The sequence below is a fragment of the Anoplophora glabripennis genome, unplaced genomic scaffold (assembly GCF_000390285.2).
Source record: "Anoplophora glabripennis isolate ALB-LARVAE unplaced genomic scaffold, Agla_2.0 scaffold87, whole genome shotgun sequence".
NCBI classification, from domain to species: domain Eukaryota; kingdom Metazoa; phylum Arthropoda; class Insecta; order Coleoptera; family Cerambycidae; genus Anoplophora; species Anoplophora glabripennis.
Genome location: NW_019416928.1, coordinates 498,819 through 509,190, shown reverse-complemented (window position 1 = coordinate 509,190; position 10,372 = coordinate 498,819).

Here is a 10,372-nt window from a genome sequence, read left to right as displayed (position 1 = left end):
GTATGTACTGTTATATTTTAAAATGTATTATTCTTAATACTTTGTGTTTTTACTATATTTGATGTAAATACACCAATAAAAGTGTGAATTTACACGACCTGATTTGGCTCAACCAATCAGATTAATCATCTGATCACCCAGTGACGTGTTACCGCGCGCATGTAGAGAACTGTATTAGGCATGTTTATATTAATTTGTGGCATAACAATATTATAGAACAGTGTTTTAACTACACAAATATAATGTTAATATAAATTCTGAGATAAGTAAATATGAATTTGTGTAAATTATATACATATTTCTGTATAACTTTATTAAAGTTCTCTCTCCATATTGAACTTTATCTTAACTTTACACATAGACATCCAAATTGTATCTTACTATTTAAAACCTATACTACTTATACTATACCTATTAGTATAATACTTGAAAAGTGAAAAAATTTTCTTATATCTAGTCCTACAGTTTTGTGTGCGGTCTTTCCGAAATAATATAAAAGTAGTAATTTATTTTATTGTATGTACCAGTGGTGAAAAATTTCTATGTGGTAAAGCAAAATTTTTTAATCTTATATAACAATTATTTGTGTATAATTATAAGTAATTATTTCTCACTGGTAGAAAGTTATTCTAATGTCCCTAAATATGATATTTTTTCATTTAGTAATTAATTCAATTAAGGGTTTTTTGTTTAATAAACCAACTAGTATATACAAGTTGTTTAATTTCAAATTTCAATAGTTTTTTGTTCAGCACAGTTGTCCAAATTATTTTTCCATGACAGTATTAATAGGTCACTTCCACAAAATAAATCATATACAGGGTGATTAATTAATAATGGGACAGAGCTTAATGGCAGGTTACCGACATCAAAATAGAGCGACTAAGAATGTTGTTCCTTTTAGATCTACAAGGTGTTGAAATTAAAAAAAAATATTTTAGATTTTTTATAATATTTTAAGCATTTTGAACCTATCTTTTGAAATTTTGGATGCCTGTATTATCAGAGGTGGCAATGGGCTCATTCAATGGGCTCATTTTTATTTGCCAAAAGGAAAGATATTGCAATTTTAAGGTTTTCCGCAAAAAATTAGAATTTTATCGCCTACAAGTCATCAAAAAATCATAAACTGGAGCGCTGAGTATCCGCTGAACCGGCGGGTGTGACATCACCGCATGGGAAACCGATGCCGCATGCTTGCGTGTGTTGTCAGTCAGTCGGGTAGTCGAATTTTAGTTGCCTGTTAAGTTTCGATTGAGTACGTTAAGATACCGAATTTTTTTAACAATATGGAAGAAAAAGTTATAAATATTGTATTGTTCCCCAATGTGAGAGCACTAGTGTGAAGACGCCTAAGAAAATAATAATATCCCCGTAATTCTGTCATGCGATCTAAAATCAATACCCTACTAGTCTCTAGTTTAACTTGTTTTTTTATGTTTTATTTGAAAAATAACTTATTTTGAAAGCAACAAAACTACACTGCGTAATTTAGGTATGTAAGAAATACGTTCGTATCCTCTAGAAACACTATACAGTTGTGTTTCCCATTGTTGATTTTTTTGTGAATATTATACAAATACCTATAGGTACTAAGTATTTATATAAAAATACATAATAAATATTATATTATTAATATATTTATTATTTATAAGATATTAGATAGATTTTATGAAGTTTCCGTGGGAATAAATATAGTAATAAGAATTTTGTATTTGATTAGGTAAATCTTTGAAACCTGTGATAGAAACGGTTTCGTCCAAATAAACGCAAAATTCTTATTCTTATTGTACAAAAACATCAAAACTTTCACTACAAATGTACTTTAAAGAAACTTTACTCTTTATTGAACCGTAACCTTTACATTTTCACTCCTCCCATCTCAGCATTGATAAAGCCGTGGTTTTTATTAAAAAAGTCCATAACCATTAACAACTCCTGGCTAATTAGAAGAATCTGCTTTTACGAAATTTGCTTCCATTGTTTAAATTTAATATGCACAAACGCTAAAACATTCTGTACATGCAGAAACTCATCTGAAGTAGCGCCAAGCCGGCTGACCAACCCATGCGGTGATGTCATTGCATTCTTAGGGCTGAGACAAATATTCGCATTTTAAAAATCATATAGTTTGAAAACCGCTCAACGGATTGAGTTGAAATTTTTAGGATCGCCTAATCATGAGCAATACTTTTCGTATCAGAACGTTTTTGAAAATACTGAATGACCCCATTATGAAAATGATAACTATTTTGCAATCAGTTCTGGCAGCGTTACTTATAGTGTTCGGTCACAGTAAAAATATATGAAACTTTTTTATCCCTCAAAACGCTGAATAAGAAATTATTAAACTGCGTTTAATTCTAAATTACGTTTTATTTCAGAATTACAACATATTTCTAACAATTAAATTATAAGTATGAATCTACAAATATGGTTGATGAATTCGGTGGTAACAAAAATAACTCCATATCCCATTTCTCGTGGTCCGATCGCTTTTTCTCCAGTTTACATCTTTCAAAGCCTCACCTATTTGTTTTACCCTCCTGCCAGTCCTACCCAACACGTTTACCTCTAAAACCTGTTTTGCTGTTCCACTTTCACAAGTCTCAGAACGTGCTTGGATTAACTCGACAGCTCCTGTTGAATTGTTTTGAGATGGACTCGGCATTTTCATTGTTTGTATGTGCTCCTCTGTGTGTTTTCTAATGTTCTAAGCTGCGAACTTAGATCGGTGATTGAGTACAGCCTTTAATACACTGCTATGTAATGGTGCAATTCATTGTTTTATCTGTATAACTTGTGTAGGGATACAATTTTGATAACCAAATCCCTTTTAATAAACACTCGATTTACTTCTACTTCAATTAATATAATTTGTAACACTTAATTTATTTAATGTCGTTATATTAGGTGGATTATGAAACATTATATTTTAAGGTAATATTAACCTCATTGTATAAAAGGGTATTTTATGAGCTTTATTAAAATTTAAGATTATAAATACCACCACAGGAATAGGTACATTAGGATAGGTACATGCAAAACCACCATCAGGTCACAAATTAGCCAGATTTTTCTATATAGTAATATTCAGTCATAATGTCATTAATTTTAACCTACTTTACATCATTTGTTCTGATCGGGAATGCGCCGGCGAACCACAGAGTGACCGTTGAAACGAAACAGTTGATTTCCCCAGTCGTCTTGAGTTTTGGTTTGAAAATCAAAGTGCAGCAGATCCCAACTTTATTAACAAAGTGCTCTGAGCGGATGACTATTGTTTTAACTATACTGACATTTTAAATAGATAGGTCACTATTCTGAAAAGCAATAAGTCACTAGATATATGTACAGGGTGTCTCAAACTCGATGGTATGGGCCTACTGTGAGGATACAAAAAATTTAAATAAAATTATCTGAGATTTGACAGAAACGACTAATGACGTCAATTATATTTTTTCTAGAAATGTACCCAATTCTTTTTCCTTTTAAAAAGCTCTTATTTTCTAATACACTTTTATTAGAGCCATTTTTCTGTATTACTCCCCGTTTAAAAATTATAAGCAATATCGTCCTAAACAGTCTCAAAAGAAATACCTCCTAAAAATCACATTAGCGGTGGAAGGATCAAGTAATCGTTGGAAAATAATTGAATATTCGTTGTATAAAGTACATAAATGTCACAAAATACTTGTCATTACTCAATACGTACGTCAAACGTATAACTTTTGTGCTTACAAAATGTTTTCTCATTCAGAAAAGTTGTTATGTTGCTAATTTACGGCGGGTCACAAAAAATTTCAAGAAGAACTGTAGAGTTATATCGAGAAAGGTATCCAGAGCGCCTCATTCCTGATCACAGAACCTTCACAAGATTGGAGGCGACCTTGCGACGAAATGAAGATGCATTTTATGTTCGAAAAATCAAATAATTGACCGAAGGGTAAGAAACAATGTTAATACGGCTAGACTCATTACAGTATTTCGAACAAAATCCACCAAATTCTATACGGCAGGCTAGTCGGAAATTGAATTTAGATAAATCAGTCATTCAACTAATGACTAATGAATTAAAGACCAATGGGTATCATGACTACAAAATTCACAATTTGGAGTATTTGCCTGAGCGTCACATTGAAAACAGACTTAATTTTTTAGCTCAAGAGTAGATTTGTCAGTAATGGCTTGCCAAACAGGCGCAACAAACACAACTGGTCCATTAAAAATCCCCACATTGTCTAAAACCAAGGCCATTTTGGAGTAAATGTATGGTGCGGCATCATCGGTAGGCATTTAACTGGGCTTTATTTTTATGAACATGCATTGAACAGCGTGAGTTACTTAAATTTCCTACAAGAAGAACTTGATGCATTTCTGGAGAATGTGCCGTTGCAGCTACGGAAAAACCTATGGTTTCAGCACGACGGGTTCCATCCCACAAGGCCAGGATTGTGCAGCAATATTTAGATAACACTTTCCCAGAAAAATGGATTGGGCTTAATGGACCTATATAGTGGCCTGAAAAGTCACCAGATCTAACACCCCTCGATTTTTTATGGAAGGTTTTGAAACATAAGGTTTACAAAACACGCCAGATATTAATGATTTGAAATAAAAAATCACAAACGTTTGTAATGAGTTAAACTGAGAAATGTTAATAAGCGCAGCCCACAAAGAAGTCAGGCAAAGACTGGATATGTGTCTTGAAATGAGAGGTCATATAGAGAATAGATTGTTATATGTATGTATATAGTATGAAAGCGTATGCACCATTTTGTAAGTTTAGTTATTGTTATCATCCTCTTTTGTTTTAACTCAGTTCGAGTTTAATTCTTTTATTTATTCTCAATGACATTTATGCAGTTTAAACAACGAACATTCAATTATTTTCCAACGACTACTTGATACTTCCACCGCTAAAGTGACTTTTAGGTGGTATTTCTTTTGAGACTCTTTAGGACGATATTGCTTATAACCTTTAAACGGGATGTAATACAGGAAAATTTATCTAATAAAAGTTTATTAGAAAAAAAGATAGCTTTTAAACAGGAAAACAATTGGATATGTTTCTGGAAAAAAATGTAATTGATGACGTTATTAATCGTTTCTGTCAAATCCCAAAGATAATACTTTCAATTGAAAATGGAGCTTACCTCATCCCATTTAACACCACGTGTCCCAAATTTTATTTAATTTTTCTGTATCCTCGCAGTAGGTCCATACTCTCGAGTTTGAGACACCTTGTACTATAAACTGAATAGTTAATTAAACATAATACTAATAACTCATATTCAACTATAAAACATGATGAAATCGTCAATAATATTTAAATACCAAATTGTAATAACCTAACATTCGAAAACAAGTTATTTTTATTCACAAATAAATAATAAGTATACTGAAAGAAATGGGTTTATTAAACTGTTTATCTAGAATGATGTGTATAGCGCATATTAAAACTTTTATAACCAATATACAACTTTTATTAAAAAAAGCAATCATCTCCATACTCATTATTCAATCACTTTAACTGGAAGGTGCTTAATACACCTTATGCATCTATGAAATAAAGGTTATAATGAATTACTTATACATTATTAGGTGTTATAGACTTTATGTTCCAATTGTATAGTAGGGAAGATTTGTTGTATAAAGACCAGTATCCGAATTTGTATATAACAATTGTATTAACAGAATTATTCGTTCTTATACTGAATAAGTTTCCGTTTTTAACGTGTAAAACGCATCTTATACCTCTCGGTGCATAATCGGTTATGATCGTTGTTAAGTTATATTCATAGTCTTGTAATAATAATCATATGTCAGACCCGAGAGCGAAGTGCGCCGACTCAATAAGAAACCTGGCTATTCCAGCCGCTGATTTAGGGTTCGCCGCACGAGCTCATCCCTTCCAAGATTTCAGTAGCATGCTATGCATGAAGCAGAACGGTACTCAACTATCTTATACAGTCCACTTTTATTGTCGAAATAAAACCACAACGTCTTTATTATCTTTACTCAAGAAGAGAAAATACAACAATCGTAAAATTTCCGACAGTCCGCTGTGCATCGACTTACACACGTCTATTTTGATGAAAATGGACAGTATATGCACATGTTTTGTGGGATACATGATCATATCGCGTTGTGTGAAATGGAAAATTATTAGGTAAGTATCTAACTGTTTTATGGCTTGTAATTGTTTTGTTTTTTCAAATGTAAATCTTGTCTAAATCTTAAAAATTATTATTTTATAGGTCCTATTAGAAATCGCTGATGTTAAGTTTTACATAAGATGGAGGAACAGAAGGTTAACGGTGACAAAGAAAAGTCAATCAACCAGAGGAAATAAAATTATATGGAAAGAAGCTCAACCTTTCTGGGGATGCTTCATTCTTAAGGTGGAAGAGTTATAGTGCAAATTCTCATGTAATACAAGAAAATACGGGTGCATCGTTGCTAATAAACTGGACAGTTTTGGGAGCGATTTGTCATCATTTTTAGTGCTTAAAAGTATGTTTTATGTATGTTTACATTAGAACCTTAGCTTGTAATTACAGTTATCCAATAAAATTTCTGAAAGCTTAATGTCATATGTTTTTAACTCATACAGAGTATACAACAGTTTAATACATTTATTATTATAAAACTTATAACCAGTACTAGATGTTCTAATAACGATATGGAACACTTTAATAACAGTTATTGCTATTATTTCGTAAAAGGTATAAAAAACGTTGTATAATAGTTATACAATAATTTAATAAAGAATAAGGTATATAGTCACTATACAACTGTGCTAGCAATACGCGTTTTATATTCACCTGTTTAACTGTCAATGGTCTTATAATGGTATATAGAATTCTAATAAAGAATAAAACGCATTTCTTTCAGTGTACCTACTTGCTAATAATTAAAATGTAAAATACTTCTTATTCATTCATATGTATAGGTAAAAAAATCTGTTTATACTTTGTCCTTCATTACGTATTAAAAACGTAATAAAAACTAGGTTTGTGACCAATACGATAACTCAGCGGTTGCATTTTTTTTTTCAGCGTAAATATGCATTTAAATTTTTTTTAATCGTGTATTCGTATTCTATTCACTTTCCCTATTTTCCTTGAAAGTATACATAAATCGCAGTAAAACACTTTGAAAGAGCAAATTCACCTAGAAAACTTAAAGCCTTAGAAATACCCTTATAAAACTCCTGCTTGCTTTTGAAATGAATATGTACATTTCTTTAAACTGCATTTCCTTATAGCGAGACAATACTTATTCCCCAAGTTTTCCCGAAATCGCAACTACAATTTTAATAAACATAAATGCAGAGGGATCACATTTGTAGCAAAGCGTGTAAACGAAATGACCTCTCGTAAATTCTAACACCCCTCCCCCGGCGGTAAATATAAAATTAATGATGAATGTTGGGTCCTGTGACATAACCCATAAAAACGTTCTATGGGGTCATAAGGGTGAAATAAGTGAGATTAATGACGGACAGAAAACAAATATATTTCGGATATCGGTAGGGAGCATCCACGTAGAGTAATTGAAAAGGTATTAAGATAACAGCTGGCCATTTCTTAGGAGAGAATTTTAGTCCTGGAAGAATTGAGCACCGTTACTTCCTGCTTTAAGCCTATGTGTTATTCTGGCACCTAATATATAAGGCTATGTTACTATGTAATAGGGATTTTAGGAGAATTTAAAGCATTTTCAATAATAATTTTTCTAATTACCATAACATCTTTACTATGCACGGGGAAACTGCTACTGTTTTTCCAAATGAAAGTCTTATAGGTACATTACTGTTATTTCTTTTGAAAAGAAATTCGCTACAAATATTTATATTATTAGTTTAATGTTATGACTACATTACTTTACCATTCAGACCATTATATTAGTAGTCTTGTACTCTAAAGTGTAGTAACACAGTAATGGGAGATGTGACAGTCGTGGAGTCAAAAGCGCGACTCATGCGTTAGACTGGGCCGATCTGTGTATTCAGCTGTTTATTCGAATTCCGCTGCAGCACTACTGAGGATCAGAGGATTGTAGAATAATCCAAGAAACTATACTAGAGAGGGATCTGCAAGACGTACCTTCAAAAGAAAAAATAAATCAATCATACAGTATTACTTCATTCATACTTTTTATCAATAAATTGTCAAATTGATTCCAAAGAGAATTTATATTTGATTCAATTATATGATTAGTTTATTTGTCAGTGGTGAACATGTTGATCTCAGATGATCTACAAAAATATTGTTTAACTCGGAGTATTTCTGTATTGCCTGTTTCCATCAGAAGCTGTAAACTTCAGAGAAAACAACTAAGCGCAACAAGTCTGTTGTGATAAAGGCTTGTTGCTGCGGTGGATACAGTGAGTCGCTGTTTGCCAGGAGAGGAAATGTATTCCACAACTTCTAGGTTTATATGACCGAGATTAAACACATATCTCGAATTGTCACTAGTAAAATCACAAATTGTTATTATCTACATATAAGTTAGAATTAATTGATAATGTCTTTTCGATAATATAGTTCGATAACAAATAGAATAGAATTTATTAGAAACTTACAAAAAATTTGAATGGGTTTGGAATCTGAAAAATGAAAAGTGAATCAGTTGTATGAAATGAGTAGAATCAATAAATAAAAGGTCGAAAAAAATAAAAAATATTATTACAAAAGCAATTTGTCCTTTATAAAGTTTTCGAATTGCTGTAACCTGAGGGGTTATTTCTTTATTTATCTATCTACCGCTATGACCAGTATCATAACGGTATTAACTGACAAAAGAATTAACTATTAACTTCTCGAAAGGGAGTTTATAATTATCATTACACTTTAATTAATACGTGGGAACTTAGAAATGTTGTACGTTCAGAGAATGAATACCAGACACTTACCGTATGTCGCTCATGTACAAGGTAATCCAGTGGTTGGTTGTATAGGGTGACACTTCAGTTGGAAGAACAAGAAAACACCAAACTTTCCAGTAAGGATTTTAATAAAACTAAAACAAAACAAACAAAACAACGGTAACACAACAAACTCGGACAAACATTCTTGATTCATTTACACGCGGCAGCGTACCGAGATTCAGGGAATGCGAGATCCATAGCAAAATTTGGAATTACTTTATCCATTATTAAATTAACCCGAGACTCTAAAACTAAGTAGATTGCTCAATGTGGAATCCAAGGAAAAACTGCCCTTTTTTCGGAGATCTTCCCCTGAATTCGACACCTCGCTTCGACACGCCCATTTCTTGAGTCCAGACGTTTCTGTTCTTATCTTACTGGCGGGAACCCTGAATATCGGGACACTTTGGTATAACTATGCCATGTTAATAGTTATTTCATGGCCTGAATTTACATTTATATAAATAATTCTGTGACTAACTGGACTTACGAGTAGTGCTGGCAAAAACCGGAAAAAAGTGAAACCGGTTAACCGGGTTTCGTAAAAACCGATTTAAGATAAAACCGGTTACTCGAATAGTTGCTAAAACCGGATATTCTAAAACCGGTTATTCGAATAACCCGTTACTCGAATAATGGCCAAAACCGGATATCTGAAAATCGATGCTTTGTAAAACTGACGAGATATACGGTGTTATTCCCATATTTACATATTTTAAATTTTAAAGTTAAATCTAATGTTAAAAGTTAAAATGTTAAAACAGTTAAAACAGTTGCACTTGTTACTGTGATTCTTCAATTTATTATTTATATAAATGGATTTGGTCGTTTGGTGTATGTGGGTGTGGGTGACTGTTTTTTTATCAGTCTGTGCCTTCTAATACGTATGTACTATGTAGCCTGTCAATAGCCTGCAATGCAATGTAGCCTGTATCAATAATTACATAACACCAAGACTATATTATTAGTTATTGGCTATAAAGAAAGAATCCGATTATTCGGATGTTTGAATAGATTATTAAATAATCGGTTATTTGAATAATTGGTTATTTGAGTAATTGGACATTTGAAGAATCGAATAACCGGTTTTCGGGTTTCGTAAAAATCCGAATTATCCGAAACCGGTTAACCGACTATCCAAAAAACCGATTTCAGTTGCCAGCACTACTTATGAGTAACCCTAGCCTTCCTCTAGTCACTCCGTGTAGCAATACGGGACGGTCAATCTCATTTAATCTATTCTTATAGCTTGGAAAATCCGCCTAAAAACCAGCTATTTGATCTATTATTATTTTTCTTACAACTTCTAACAACTTATTCTTGGAATTCCTACGTTCTTTGAAATGCATTTCGCGCGTTATTTGAAATATCGATTTTTCTCTTTATACCAGATGCTCAACACATGGCCCCGACAGTCTAAGTAGACTTGTTAAAAAA